The following is a 15,030-nucleotide window of genomic DNA, read 5'->3' on the forward strand; positions in this document are numbered from 1 at the left end:
CTAGGCCTAAGCCTAACAGTAACCCTGGGAAGGTAAATCAGCCTGGTGTTAGGCGTCTTGCCAAGGAAAAAGCCGTGAAAGCAGCCATGTTGTGGCACTTTTGCACTCCCTTTTGGATGCCTTTCACAGCTCCAGTGTGCCTGGAACTCAGGGCTTCCTGCTTTTAAAAATCCTAGCCCTAGGCCGAACCCCAACCCTAAGACGAGAAAGGCAAATCAGCCAGGAATTAGGCATGTCCCCAAGGAAAAAGCTGTGGAGGCAGGCATGTTGTGGTACTTTTGCGCTCTTCTTGGGTAGTCCTTCGCAGCTGCTGTGTTCTTGGAACTCAGGGCTTTCTGGTTAATAGACCCTTACCCTAGGCGTAACTCAAACCTTAACCCTAGGAAGGAAAATCAGCCTATGGTTCGGGATGGTCTCATGGAAATATCAGTGGTGGCAGCCAAGTTGCGTCACTTTTGCGCTCCCCTTGGGATGCCTGCCTTTCGCAGCTGCAGTGTGCCTGGAGCCCAGGGCTTCCTGGTTTTAAAAGTCCTAGGCCTAAGCCTAACAGTAACCCTAGGAAGGTAAATCAGCCGGGTATTAGGGTTCTTCCTAAGGGAAAAGCCGTGAAAGCAGCCATGTTGTGGCACTTCTGCACTCCCTTTGGGATGCCTTTGGCAGATGAAGTAAGCCTGGAACTCGGGGCTTCCTGGTTAAAAAAATCCAAGCCCTAGGCTGAACCCTAACCCTAACCCTAGGCAGATAAATCAGCCTAGGTATAGGGATGGTGCCAAGGAAAAAGCTGTGAAAGCTGCCATGTTGTTGCACTTTTGTACTCCCCTTGGGATGCCTTGAACAGCTGCAGTGTGCCTGGAGCTAAGGGCTTCCTAGTTTTAAAAATCCTAGCCCTAGGCCTAAGCCTAACAGTAACCCTGGGAAGGGAAATCAGCCTGGTGTTAGGCGTCTTGCCAAGGAAAAAGCCGTGAAAGCAGCCATGTTGTGGCACTTTTGCACTCCCTTTTGGATGCCTTTCACAGCTCCAGTGTGCCTGGAACTCAGGGCTTCCTGATTTTAAAAATCCTAGCCCTAGGCCGAACCCCAACCCTAAGACGAGAAAGGCAAATCAGCCAGGAATTAGGCATGTCCCCAAGGAAAAAGCTGTGGAGGCAGGCATGTTGTGGTACTTTTGCGCTCTTCTTGGCTAGTCCTTCGCAGCTGCTGTGTTCTTGGAACTCAGGGCTTTCTGGTTAATAGACCCTTACCCTAGGCGTAACTCAAACCTTAAGCCTAGGAAGGAAAATCAGCCTATGGTTCGGGATGGTCTCATGGAAATATCAGTGGTGGCAGCCAAGTTGCGTCACTTTTGCGCTCCCCTTGGGATGCCTTTCGCAGCTGCAGTGTGCCTGGAGCCCAGGGCTTCCTGGTTTTAAAAGTCCTAGGCCTAAGCCTAACAGTAACCCTAGGAAGGTAAATCAGCCGGGTATTAGGGTTCTTCCTAAGGGAAAAGCCGTGAAAGCAGCCATGTTGTGGCACTTCTGCACTCCCTTTGGGATGCCTTTGGCAGATGAAGTAAGCCTGGAACTCAGGGCTTCCTGGTTAAAGAAATCCAAGCCCTAGGCTGAACCCTAACCCTAACCCTAGGCAGATAAATCAGCCAAGGTATAGGGATGGTGCCAAGGAAAAAGCTGTGAAAGCTGCCATGTTGTTGCACTTTTGTACTCCCCTTGGGATGCCTTGAACAGCTGCAGTGTGCCTGGAGCTAAGGGCTTCCTAGTTTTAAAAATCCTAGCCCTAGGCCTAAGCCTAACAGTAACCCTGGGAAGGTAAATCAGCCTGGTGTTAGGCGTCTTGCCAAGGAAAAAGCCGTGAAAGCAGCCATGTTGTGGCACTTTTGCACTCCCTTTTGGATGCCTTTCACAGCTCCAGTGTGCCTGGAACTCAGGGCTTCCTGATTTTAAAAATCCTAGCCCTAGGCCGAACCCCAACCCTAAGACGAGAAAGGCAAATCAGCCAGGAATTAGGCATGTCCCCAAGGAAAAAGCTGTGGAGGCAGGCATGTTGTGGTACTTTTGCGCTCTTCTTGGCTAGTCCTTCGCAGCTGCTGTGTTCTTGGAACTCAGGGCTTTCTGGTTAATAGACCCTTACCCTAGGCGTAACTCAAACCTTAACCCTAGGAAGGAAAATCAGCCTATGGTTCGGGATGGTCTCATGGAAATATCAGTGGTGGCAGCCAAGTTGCGTCACTTTTGCGCTCCCCTTGGGATGCCTGCCTTTCGCAGCTGCAGTGTGCCTGGAGCCCAGGGCTTCCTGGTTTTAAAAGTCCTAGGCCTAAGCCTAACAGTAACCCTAGGAAGGTAAATCAGCCGGGTATTAGGGTTCTTCCTAAGGGAAAAGCCGTGAAAGCAGCCATGTTGTGGCACTTTTGCACTCCCTTTTGGATGCCTTTCACAGCTGCAGTGTGCCTGGAACTCAGGGCTTCCTGATTTTAAAAATCCTAGCCCTAGGCCGAACCCCAACCCTAAGACGAGAAAGGCAAATCAGCCAGGAATTAGGCATGTCCCCAAGGAAAAAGCTGTGGAGGCAGGCATGTTGTGCTACTTTTGCGCTCTTCTTGGCTAGTCCTTCGCAGCTGCTGTGTTCTTGGAACTCAGGGCTTTCTGGTTAATAGACCCTTACCCTAGGCGTAACTCAAACCTTAACCCTAGGAAGGAAAATCAGCCTATGGTTCGGGATGGTCTCATGGAAATATCAGTGGTGGCAGCCAAGTTGCGTCACTTTTGCGCTCCCCTTGGGATGCCTTTCGCAGCTGCAGTGTGCCTGGAGCCCAGGGCTTCCTGGTTTTAAAAGTCCTAGGCCTAAGCCTAACAGTAACCCTAGGAAGGTAAATCAGCCGGGTATTAGGGTTCTTCCTAAGGGAAAAGCCGTGAAAGCAGCCATGTTGTGGCACTTCTGCACTCCCTTTGGGATGCCTTTGGCAGATGAAGTAAGCCTGGAACTCAGGGCTTCCTGGTTAAAAAAATCCAAGCCCTAGGCTGAACCCTAACCCTAACCCTAGGCAGATAAATCAGCCTAGGTATAGGGATGGTGCCAAGGAAAAAGCTGTGAAAGCTGCCATGTTGTTGCACTTTTGTACTCCCCTTGGGATGCCTTGAACAGCTGCAGTGTGCCTGGAGCTAAGGGCTTCCTAGTTTTAAAAATCCTAGCCCTAGGCCTAAGCCTAACAGTAACCCTGGGAAGGTAAATCAGCCTGGTGTTAGGCTTCTTGCCAAGGAAAAAGCCGTGAAAGCAGCCATGTTGTGGCACTTTTGCACTCCCTTTTGGATGCCTTTCACAGCTGCAGTGTGCCTGGAACTCAGGGCTTCCTGCTTTTAAAAATCCTAGCCCTAGGCCGAACCCCAACACTAAGACGAGAAAGGCAAATCAGCCAGGAATTAGGCATGTCCCCAAGGAAAAAGCTGTGGAGGCAGGCATGTTGTGGTACTTTTGCGCTCTTCTTGGCTAGTCCTTCGCAGCTGCTGTGTTCTTGGAACTCAGGGCTTTCTGGTAAATAGAAACCTTACCCTAGGCGTAACTCAAACCTTAACCCTAGGAAGGAAAATCAGCCTATGGTTCGGGATGGTCTCATGGAAATATCAGTGGTGGCAGCCAGGTTGCGTCATTTTTGCGCTCCCCTTGGGATGCCTTTCGCAGCTGCAGTGTGCCTGGAGCCCAGGGCTTCCTGGTTTTAAAAGTCCTAGGCCTAAGCCTAACAGTAACCCTAGGAAGGTAAATCAGCCGGGTATTAGGGTTCTTCCTAAGGGAAAAGCCGTGAAAGCAGCCATGTTGTGGCACTTCTGCACTCCCTTTGGGATGCCTTTGGCAGATGAAGTAAGCCTGGAACTCAGGGCTTCCTGGTTAAAAAAATCCAAGCCCTAGGCTGAACCCTAACCCTAACCCTAGGCAGATAAATCAGCCTAGGTATAGGGATGGTGCCAAGGAAAAAGCTGTGAAAGCTGCCATGTTGTTGCACTTTTGTACTCCCCTTGGGATGCCTTGAACAGCTGCAGTGTGCCTGGAGCTAAGGGCTTCCTAGTTTTAAAAATCCTAGCCCTAGGCCTAAGCCTAACAGTAACCCTGGGAAGGTAAATCAGCCTGGTGTTAGGCGTCTTGCCAAGGAAAAAGCCGTGAAAGCAGCCATGTTGTGGCACTTTTGCACTCCCTTTTGGATGCCTTTCACAGCTCCAGTGTGCCTGGAACTCAGGGCTTCCTGATTTTAAAAATCCTAGCCCTAGGCCGAACCCCAACCCTAAGACGAGAAAGGCAAATCAGCCAGGAATTAGGCATGTCCCCAAGGAAAAAGCTGTGGAGGCAGGCATGTTGTGGTACTTTTGCGCTCTTCTTGGGTAGTCCTTCGCAGCTGCTGTGTTCTTGGAACTCAGGGCTTTCTGGTTAATAGACCCTTACCCTAGGCGTAACTCAAACCTTAAGCCTAGGAAGGAAAATCAGCCTATGGTTCGGGATGGTCTCATGGAAATATCAGTGGTGGCAGCCAAGTTGCGTCACTTTTGCGCTCCCCTTGGGATGCCTTTCGCAGCTGCAGTGTGCCTGGAGCCCAGGGCTTCCTGGTTTTAAAAGTCCTAGGCCTAAGCCTAACAGTAACCCTAGGAAGGTAAATCAGCCGGGTATTAGGGTTCTTCCTAAGGGAAAAGCCGTGAAAGCAGCCATGTTGTGGCACTTCTGCACTCCCTTTGGGATGCCTTTGGCAGATGAAGTAAGCCTGGAACTCAGGGCTTCCTGGTTAAAAAAATCCAAGCCCTAGGCTGAACCCTAACCCTAACCCTAGGCAGATAAATCAGCCTAGGTATAGGGATGGTGCCAAGGAAAAAGCTGTGAAAGCTGCCATGTTGTTGCACTTTTGTACTCCCCTTGGGATGCCTTGAACAGCTGCAGTGTGCCTGGAGCTAAGGGCTTCCTAGTTTTAAAAATCCTAGCCCTAGGCCTAAGCCTAACAGTAACCCTGGGAAGGTAAATCAGCCTGGTGTTAGGCTTCTTGCCAAGGAAAAAGCCGTGAAAGCAGCCATGTTGTGGCACTTTTGCACTCCCTTTTGGATGCCTTTCACAGCTCCAGTGTGCCTGGAACTCAGGGCTTCCTGATTTTAAAAATCCTAGCCCTAGGCCGAACCCCAACCCTAAGACGAGAAAGGCAAATCAGCCAGGAATTAGGCATGTCCACAAGGAAAAAGCTGTGGAGGCAGGCATGTTGTGGTACTTTTGCGCTCTTCTTGGCTAGTCCTTCGCAGCTGCTGTGTTCTTGGAACTCAGGGCTTTCTGGTAAATAGAAACCTTACCCTAGGCGTAACTCAAACCTTAAGCCTAGGAAGGAAAATCAGCCTATGGTTCGGGATGGTCTCATGGAAATATCAGTGGTGGCAGCCAAGTTGCGTCACTTTTGCGCTCCCCTTGGGATGCCTTTCGCAGCTGCAGTGTGCCTGGAGCCCAGGGCTTCCTGGTTTTAAAAGTCCTAGGCCTAAGCCTAACAGTAACCCTAGGAAGGTAAATCAGCCGGGTATTAGGGTTCTTCCTAAGGGAAAAGCCGTGAAAGCAGCCATGTTGTGGCACTTCTGCACTCCCTTTGGGATGTCTTTGGCAGATGAAGTAAGCCTGGAACTCAGGGCTTCCTGGTTAAAAAAATCCAAGCCCTAGGCTGAACCCTAACCCTAACCCTAGGCAGATAAATCAGCCTAGGTATAGGGATGGTGCCAAGGAAAAAGCTGTGAAAGCTGCCATGTTGTTGCACTTTTGTACTCCCCTTGGGATGCCTTGAACAGCTGCAGTGTGCCTGGAGCTAAGGGCTTCCTAGTTTTAAAAATCCTAGCCCTAGGCCTAAGCCTAACAGTAACCCTGGGAAGGTAAATCAGCCTGGTGTTAGGCATCTTGCCAAGGAAAAAGCCGTGAAAGCAGCCATGTTGTGGCACTTTTGCACTCCCTTTTGGATGCCTTTCACAGCTCCAGTGTGCCTGGAACTCAGGGCTTCCTGATTTTAAAAATCCTAGCCCTAGGCCGAACCCCAACCCTAAGACGAGAAAGGCAAATCAGCCAGGAATTAGGCATGTCCCCAAGGAAAAAGCTGTGGAGGCAGGCATGTTGTGCTACTTTTGCGCTCTTCTTGGCTAGTCCTTCGCAGCTGCTGTGTTCTTGGAACTCAGGGCTTTCTGGTTAATAGACCCTTACCCTAGGCGTAACTCAAACCTTAACCCTAGGAAGGAAAATCAGCCTATGGTTCGGGATGGTCTCATGGAAATATCAGTGGTGGCAGCCAAGTTGCGTCACTTTTGCGCTCCCCTTGGGATGCCTTTCGCAGCTGCAGTGTGCCTGGAGCCCAGGGCTTCCTGGTTTTAAAAGTCCTAGGCCTAAGCCTAACAGTAACCCTAGGAAGGTAAATCAGCCGGGTATTAGGGTTCTTCCTAAGGGAAAAGCCGTGAAAGCAGCCATGTTGTGGCACTTCTGCACTCCCTTTGGGATGTCTTTGGCAGATGAAGTAAGCCTGGAACTCAGGGCTTCCTGGTTGAAGAAATCACAGCCCTAGGCTGAACCCTAACCCTAACCCTAGGCAGATAAATCAGCCTAGGTATAGGGATGGTGCCAAGGAAAAAGCTGTGAAAGCTGCCATGTTGTTGCACTTTTGTACTCCCCTTGGGATGCCTTGAACAGCTGCAGTGTGCCTGGAGCTAAGGGCTTCCTAGTTTTAAAAATCCTAGCCCTAGGCCTAAGCCTAACAGTAACCCTGGGAAGGTAAATCAGCCTGGTGTTAGGCTTCTTGCCAAGGAAAAAGCCGTGAAAGCAGCCATGTTGTGGCACTTTTGCACTCCCTTTTGGATGCCTTTCACAGCTGCAGTGTGCCTGGAACTCAGGGCTTCCTGCTTTTAAAAATCCTAGCCCTAGGCCGAACCCCAACCCTAAGACGAGAAAGGCAAATCAGCCAGGAATTAGGCATGTCCCCAAGGAAAAAGCTGTGGAGGCAGGCATGTTGTGGTACTTTTGCGCTCTTCTTGGGTAGTCCTTCGCAGCTGCTGTGTTCTTGGAACTCAGGGCTTTCTGGTAAATAGAAACCTTACCCTAGACGTAACTCAAACCTTAACCCTAGGAAGGAAAATCAGCCTATGGTTCGGGATGGTCTCATGGAAATATCAGTGGTGGCAGCCAAGTTGCGTCATTTTTGCGCTCCCCTTGGGATGCCTTTCGCAGCTGCAGTGTGCCTGGAGCCCAGGGCTTCCTGGTTTTAAAAGTCCTAGGCCTAAGCCTAACAGTAACCCTAGGAAGGTAAATCAGCCGGGTATTAGGGTTCTTCCTAAGGGAAAAGCCGTGAAAGCAGCCATGTTGTGGCACTTCTGCACTCCCTTTGGGATGTCTTTGGCAGATGAAGTAAGCCTGGAACTCAGGGCTTCCTGGTTAAAGAAATCACAGCCCTAGGCTGAACCCTAACCCTAACCCTAGGCAGATAAATCAGCCTAGGTATAGGGATGGTGCCAAGGAAAAAGCTGTGAAAGCTGCCATGTTGTTGCACTTTTGTACTCCCCTTGGGATGCCTTGAACAGCTGCAGTGTGCCTGGAGCTAAGGGCTTCCTAGTTTTAAAAATCCTAGCCCTAGGCCTAAGCCTAACAGTAACCCTGGGAAGGTAAATCAGCCTGGTGTTAGGCGTCTTGCCAAGGAAAAAGCCGTGAAAGCAGCCATGTTGTGGCACTTTTGCACTCCCTTTTGGATGCCTTTCACAGCTGCAGTGTGCCTGGAACTCAGGGCTTCCTGCTTTTAAAAATCCTAGCCCTAGGCCGAACCCCAACCCTAAGACGAGAAAGGCAAATCAGCCAGGAATTAGGCATGTCCCCAAGGAAAAAGCTGTGGAGGCAGGCATGTTGTGGTACTTTTGCGCTCTTCTTGGCTAGTCCTTCGCAGCTGCTGTGTTCTTGGAACTCAGGGCTTTCTGGTAAATAGAAACCTTACCCTAGGCATAACTCAAACCTTAACCCTAGGAAGGAAAATCAGCCTATGGTTCGGGATGGTCTCATGGAAATATCAGTGGTGGCAGCCAAGTTGCGTCACTTTTGCGCTCCCCTTGGGATGCCTTTCGCAGCTGCAGTGTGCCTGGAGCCCAGGGCTTCCTGGTTTTAAAAGTCCTAGGCCTAAGCCTAACAGTAACCCTAGGAAGGTAAATCAGCCGGGTATTAGGGTTCTTCCTAAGGGAAAAGCCGTGAAAGCAGCCATGTTGTGGCACTTCTGCACTCCCTTTGGGATGCCTTTGGCAGATGAAGTAAGCCTGGAACTCAGGGCTTCCTGGTTAAAGAAATCACAGCCCTAGGCTGAACCCTAACCCTAACCCTAGGCAGATAAATCAGCCTAGGTATAGGGATGGTGCCAAGGAAAAAGCTGTGAAAGCTGCCATGTTGTTGCACTTTTGTACTCCCCTTGGGATGCCTTGAACAGCTGCAGTGTGCCTGGAGCTAAGGGCTTCCTAGTTTTAAAAATCCTAGCCCTAGGCCTAAGCCTAACAGTAACCCTGGGAAGGTAAATCAGCCTGGTGTTAGGCTTCTTGCCAAGGAAAAAGCCGTGAAAGCAGCCATGTTGTGGCACTTTTGCACTCCCTTTTGGATGCCTTTCACAGCTCCAGTGTGCCTGGAACTCAGGGCTTCCTGCTTTTAAAAATCCTAGCCCTAGGCCGAACCCCAACCCTAAGACGAGAAAGGCAAATCAGCCAGGAATTAGGCATGTCCCCAAGGAAAAAGCTGTGGAGGCAGGCATGTTGTGGTACTTTTGCGCTCTTCTTGGGTAGTCCTTCGCAGCTGCTGTGTTCTTGGAACTCAGGGCTTTCTGGTAAATAGAAACCTTACCCTAGACGTAACTCAAACCTTAACCCTAGGAAGGAAAATCAGCCTATGGTTCGGGATGCTCTCATGGAAATATCAGTGGTGGCAGCCAAGTTGCGTCACTTTTGCGCTCCCCTTGGGATGCCTTTCGCAGCTGCAGTGTGCCTGGAGCCCAGGGCTTCCTGGTTTTAAAAGTCCTAGGCCTAAGCCTAACAGTAACCCTAGGAAGGTAAATCAGCAGGGTATTAGGGTTCTTCCTAAGGGAAAAGCCGTGAAAGCAGCCATGTTGTGGCACTTCTGCACTCCCTTTGGGATGCCTTTGGCAGATGAAGTAAGCCTGGAACTCAGGGCTTCCTGGTTAAAAAAATCCAAGCCCTAGGCTGAACCCTAACCCTAACCCTAGGCAGATAAATCAGCCTAGGTATAGGGATGGTGCCAAGGAAAAAGCTGTGAAAGCTGCCATGTTGTTGCACTTTTGTACTCCCCTTGGGATGCCTTGAACAGCTGCAGTGTGCCTGGAGCTAAGGGCTTCCTAGTTTTAAAAATCCTAGCCCTAGGCCTAAGCCTAACAGTAACCCTGGGAAGGTAAATCAGCCTGGTGTTAGGCGTCTTGCCAAGGAAAAAGCCGTGAAAGCAGCCATGTTGTGGCACTTTTGCACTCCCTTTTGGATGCCTTTCACAGCTCCAGTGTGCCTGGAACTCAGGGCTTCCTGATTTTAAAAATCCTAGCCCTAGGCCGAACCCCAACCCTAAGACGAGAAAGGCAAATCAGCCAGGAATTAGGCATGTCCCCAAGGAAAAAGCTGTGGAGGCAGGCATGTTGTGCTACTTTTGCGCTCTTCTTGGGTAGTCCTTCGCAGCTGCTGTGTTCTTGGAACTCAGGGCTTTCTGGTTAATAGACCCTTACCCTAGGCGTAACTCAAACCTTAACCCTAGGAAGGAAAATCAGCCTATGGTTCGGGATGGTCTCATGGAAATATCAGTGGTGGCAGCCAAGTTGCGTCACTTTTGCGCTCCCCTTGGGATGCCTTTCGCAGCTGCAGTGTGCCTGGAGCCCAGGGCTTCCTGGTTTTAAAAGTCCTAGGCCTAAGCCTAACAGTAACCCTAGGAAGGTAAATCAGCCGGGTATTAGGGTTCTTCCTAAGGGAAAAGCCGTGAAAGCAGCCATGTTGTGGCACTTCTGCACTCCCTTTGGGATGCCTTTGGCAGATGAAGTAAGCCTGGAACTCAGGGCTTCCTGGTTAAAAAAATCCAAGCCCTAGGCTGAACCCTAACCCTAACCCTAGGCAGATAAATCAGCCTAGGTATAGGGATGGTGCCAAGGAAAAAGCTGTGAAAGCTGCCATGTTGTTGCACTTTTGTACTCCCCTTGGGATGCCTTGAACAGCTGCAGTGTGCCTGGAGCTAAGGGCTTCCTAGTTTTAAAAATCCTAGCCCTAGGCCTAAGCCTAACAGTAACCCTGGGAAGGTAAATCAGCCTGGTGTTAGGCGTCTTGCCAAGGAAAAAGCCGTGAAAGCAGCCATGTTGTGGCACTTTTGCACTCCCTTTTGGATGCCTTTCACAGCTCCAGTGTGCCTGGAACTCAGGGCTTCCTGCTTTTAAAAATCCTAGCCCTAGGCCGAACCCCAACCCTAAGACGAGAAAGGCAAATCAGCCAGGAATTAGGCATGTCCCCAAGGAAAAAGCTGTGGAGGCAGGCATGTTGTGCTACTTTTGCGCTCTTCTTGGCTAGTCCTTCGCAGCTGCTGTGTTCTTGGAACTCAGGGCTTTCTGGTTAATAGACCCTTACCCTAGGCGTAACTCAAACCTTAACCCTAGGAAGGAAAATCAGCCTATGGTTCGGGATGGTCTCATGGAAATATCAGTGGTGGCAGCCAAGTTGCGTCACTTTTGCGCTCCCCTTGGGATGCCTTTCGCAGCTGCAGTGTGCCTGGAGCCCAGGGCTTCCTGGTTTTAAAAGTCCTAGGCCTAAGCCTAACAGTAACCCTAGGAAGGTAAATCAGCCGGGTATTAGGGTTCTTCCTAAGGGAAAAGCCGTGAAAGCAGCCATGTTGTGGCACTTCTGCACTCCCTTTGGGATGCCTTTGGCAGATGAAGTAAGCCTGGAACTCAGGGCTTCCTGGTTAAAGAAATCCAAGCCCTAGGCTGAACCCTAACCCTAACCCTAGGCAGATAAATCAGCCTAGGTATAGGGATGGTGCCAAGGAAAAAGCTGTGAAAGCTGCCATGTTGTTGCACTTTTGTACTCCCCTTGGGATGCCTTGAACAGCTGCAGTGTGCCTGGAGCTAAGGGCTTCCTAGTTTTAAAAATCCTAGCCCTAGGCCTAAGCCTAACAGTAACCCTGGGAAGGTAAATCAGCCTGGTGTTAGGCGTCTTGCCAAGGAAAAAGCCGTGAAAGCAGCCATGTTGTGGCACTTTTGCACTCCCTTTTGGATGCCTTTCACAGCTCCAGTGTGCCTGGAACTCAGGGCTTCCTGCTTTTAAAAATCCTAGCCCTAGGCCGAACCCCAACCCTAAGACGAGAAAGGCAAATCAGCCAGGAATTAGGCATGTCCCCAAGGAAAAAGCTGTGGAGGCAGGCATGTTGTGGTACTTTTGCGCTCTTCTTGGCTAGTCCTTCGCAGCTGCTGTGTTCTTGGAACTCAGGGCTTTCTGGTAAATAGAACCCTTACCCTAGGCGTAACTCAAACCTTAACCCTAGGAAGGAAAATCAGCCTATGGTTCGGGATGGTCTCATGGAAATATCAGTGGTGGCAGCCAAGTTGCGTCACTTTTGCGCTCCCCTTGGGATGCCTTTCGCAGCTGCAGTGTGCCTGGAGCCCAGGGCTTCCTGGTTTTAAAAGTCCTAGGCCTAAGCCTAACAGTAACCCTAGGAAGGTAAATCAGCCGGGTATTAGGGTTCTTCCTAAGGGAAAAGCCGTGAAAGCAGCCATGTTGTGGCACTTCTGCACTCCCTTTGGGATGTCTTTGGCAGATGAAGTAAGCCTGGAACTCAGGGCTTCCTGGTTAAAGAAATCCAAGCCCTAGGCTGAACCCTAACCCTAACCCTAGGCAGATAAATCAGCCTAGGTATAGGGATGGTGCCAAGGAAAAAGCTGTGAAAGCTGCCATGTTGTTGCACTTTTGTACTCCCCTTGGGATGCCTTGAACAGCTGCAGTGTGCCTGGAGCTAAGGGCTTCCTAGTTTTAAAAATCCTAGCCCTAGGCCTAAGCCTAACAGTAACCCTGGGAAGGTAAATCAGCCTGGTGTTAGGCTTCTTGCCAAGGAAAAAGCCGTGAAAGCAGCCATGTTGTGGCACTTTTGCACTCCCTTTTGGATGCCTTTCACAGCTCCAGTGTGCCTGGAACTCAGGGCTTCCTGCTTTTAAAAATCCTAGCCCTAGGCCGAACCCCAACCCTAAGACGAGAAAGGCAAATCAGCCAGGAATTAGGCATGTCCCCAAGGAAAAAGCTGTGGAGGCAGGCATGTTGTGGTACTTTTGCGCTCTTCTTGGGTAGTCCTTCGCAGCTGCTGTGTTCTTGGAACTCAGGGCTTTCTGGTAAATAGAAACCTTACCCTAGACGTAACTCAAACCTTAACCCTAGGAAGGAAAATCAGCCTATGGTTCGGGATGCTCTCATGGAAATATCAGTGGTGGCAGCCAAGTTGCGTCATTTTTGCGCTCCCCTTGGGATGCCTTTCGCAGCTGCAGTGTGCCTGGAGCCCAGGGCTTCCTGGTTTTAAATGTCCTAGGCCTAAGCCTAACAGTAACCCTAGGAAGGTAAATCAGCCGGGTATTAGGGTTCTTCCTAAGGGAAAAGCCGTGAAAGCAGCCATGTTGTGGCACTTCTGCACTCCCTTTGGGATGCCTTTGGCAGATGAAGTAAGCCTGGAACTCAGGGCTTCCTGGTTAAAGAAATCCAAGCCCTAGGCTGAACCCTAACCCTAACCCTAGGCAGATAAATCAGCCTAGGTATAGGGATGGTGCCAAGGAAAAAGCTGTGAAAGCTGCCATGTTGTTGCACTTTTGTACTCCCCTTGGGATGCCTTGAACAGCTGCAGTGTGCCTGGAGCTAAGGGCTTCCTAGTTTTAAAAATCCTAGCCCTAGGCCTAAGCCTAACAGTAACCCTGGGAAGGTAAATCAGCCTGGTGTTAGGCGTCTTGCCAAGGAAAAAGCCGTGAAAGCAGCCATGTTGTGGCACTTTTGCACACCCTTTTGGATGCCTTTCACAGCTCCAGTGTGCCTGGAACTCAGGGCTTCCTGCTTTTAAAAATCCTAGCCCTAGGCCGAACCCCAACCCTAAGACGAGAAAGGCAAATCAGCCAGGAATTAGGCATGTCCCCAAGGAAAAAGCTGTGGAGGCAGGCATGTTGTGCTACTTTTGCGCTCTTCTTGGGTAGTCCTTCGCAGCTGCTGTGTTCTTGGAACTCAGGGCTTTCTGGTTAATAGACCCTTACCCTAGGCGTAACTCAAACCTTAAGCCTAGGAAGGAAAATCAGCCTATGGTTCGGGATGGTCTCATGGAAATATCAGTGGTGGCAGCCAAGTTGCGTCACTTTTGCGCTCCCCTTGGGATGCCTTTCGCAGCTGCAGTGTGCCTGGAGCCCAGGGCTTCCTGGTTTTAAAAGTCCTAGGCCTAAGCCTAACAGTAACCCTAGGAAGGTAAATCAGCCGGGTATTAGGGTTCTTCCTAAGGGAAAAGCCGTGAAAGCAGCCATGTTGTGGCACTTCTGCACTCCCTTTGGGATGCCTTTGGCAGATGAAGTAAGCCTGGAACTCAGGGCTTCCTGGTTAAAAAAATCCAAGCCCTAGGCTGAACCCTAACCCTAACCCTAGGCAGATAAATCAGCCTAGGTATAGGGATGGTGCCAAGGAAAAAGCTGTGAAAGCTGCCATGTTGTTGCACTTTTGTACTCCCCTTGGGATGCCTTGAACAGCTGCAGTGTGCCTGGAGCTAAGGGCTTCCTAGTTTTAAAAATCCTAGCCCTAGGCCTAAGCCTAACAGTAACCCTGGGAAGGTAAATCAGCCTGGTGTTAGGCGTCTTGCCAAGGAAAAAGCCGTGAAAGCAGCCATGTTGTGGCACTTTTGCACTCCCTTTTGGATGCCTTTCACAGCTGAAGTGTGCCTGGAACTCAGGGCTTCCTGATTTTAAAAATCCTAGCCCTAGGCCGAACCCCAACCCTAAGACGAGAAAGGCAAATCAGCCAGGAATTAGGCATGTCCCCAAGGAAAAAGCTGTGGAGGCAGGCATGTTGTGGTACTTTTGCGCTCTTCTTGGGTAGTCCTTCGCAGCTGCTGTGTTCTTGGAACTCAGGGCTTTCTGGTTAATAGACCCTTACCCTAGGCGTAACTCAAACCTTAACCCTAGGAAGGAAAATCAGCCTATGGTTCGGGATGGTCTCATGGAAATATCAGTGGTGGCAGCCAAGTTGCGTCACTTTTGCGCTCCCCTTGGGATGCCTTTCGCAGCTGCAGTGTGCCTGGAGCCCAGGGCTTCCTGGTTTTAAAAGTCCTAGGCCTAAGCCTAACAGTAACCCTAGGAAGGTAAATCAGCCGGGTATTAGGGTTCTTCCTAAGGGAAAAGCCGTGAAAGCAGCCATGTTGTGGCACTTCTGCACTCCCTTTGGGATGCCTTTGGCAGATGAAGTAAGCCTGGAACTCAGGGCTTCCTGGTTAAAAAAATCCAAGCCCTAGGCTGAACCCTAACCCTAACCCTAGGCAGATAAATCAGCCTAGGTATACGGATGGTGCCAAGGAAAAAGCTGTGAAAGCTGCCATGTTGTTGCACTTTTGTACTCCCCTTGGGATGCCTTGAACAGCTGCAGTGTGCCTGGAGCTAAGGGCTTCCTAGTTTTAAAAATCCTAGCCCTAGGCCTAAGCCTAACAGTAACCCTGGGAAGGTAAATCAGCCTGGTGTTAGGCTTCTTGCCAAGGAAAAAGCCGTGAAAGCAGCCATGTTGTGGCACTTTTGCACTCCCTTTTGGATGCCTTTCACAGCTCCAGTGTGCCTGGAACTCAGGGCTTCCTGCTTTTAAAAATCCTAGCCCTAGGCCGAACCCCAACCCTAAGACGAGAAAGGCAAATCAGCCAGGAATTAGGCATGTCCCCAAGGAAAAAGCTGTGGAGGCAGGCATGTTGTGGTACTTTTGCGCTCTTCTTGGCTAGTCCTTCGCAGCTGCTGTGTTCTTGGAACTCAGGGCTTTCTGGTAAATAGAAACCTTACCCTAG

Source organism: Ammospiza caudacuta, chromosome 31 (genome assembly GCF_027887145.1).
Source record: "Ammospiza caudacuta isolate bAmmCau1 chromosome 31, bAmmCau1.pri, whole genome shotgun sequence".
NCBI lineage: Eukaryota > Metazoa > Chordata > Aves > Passeriformes > Passerellidae > Ammospiza > Ammospiza caudacuta.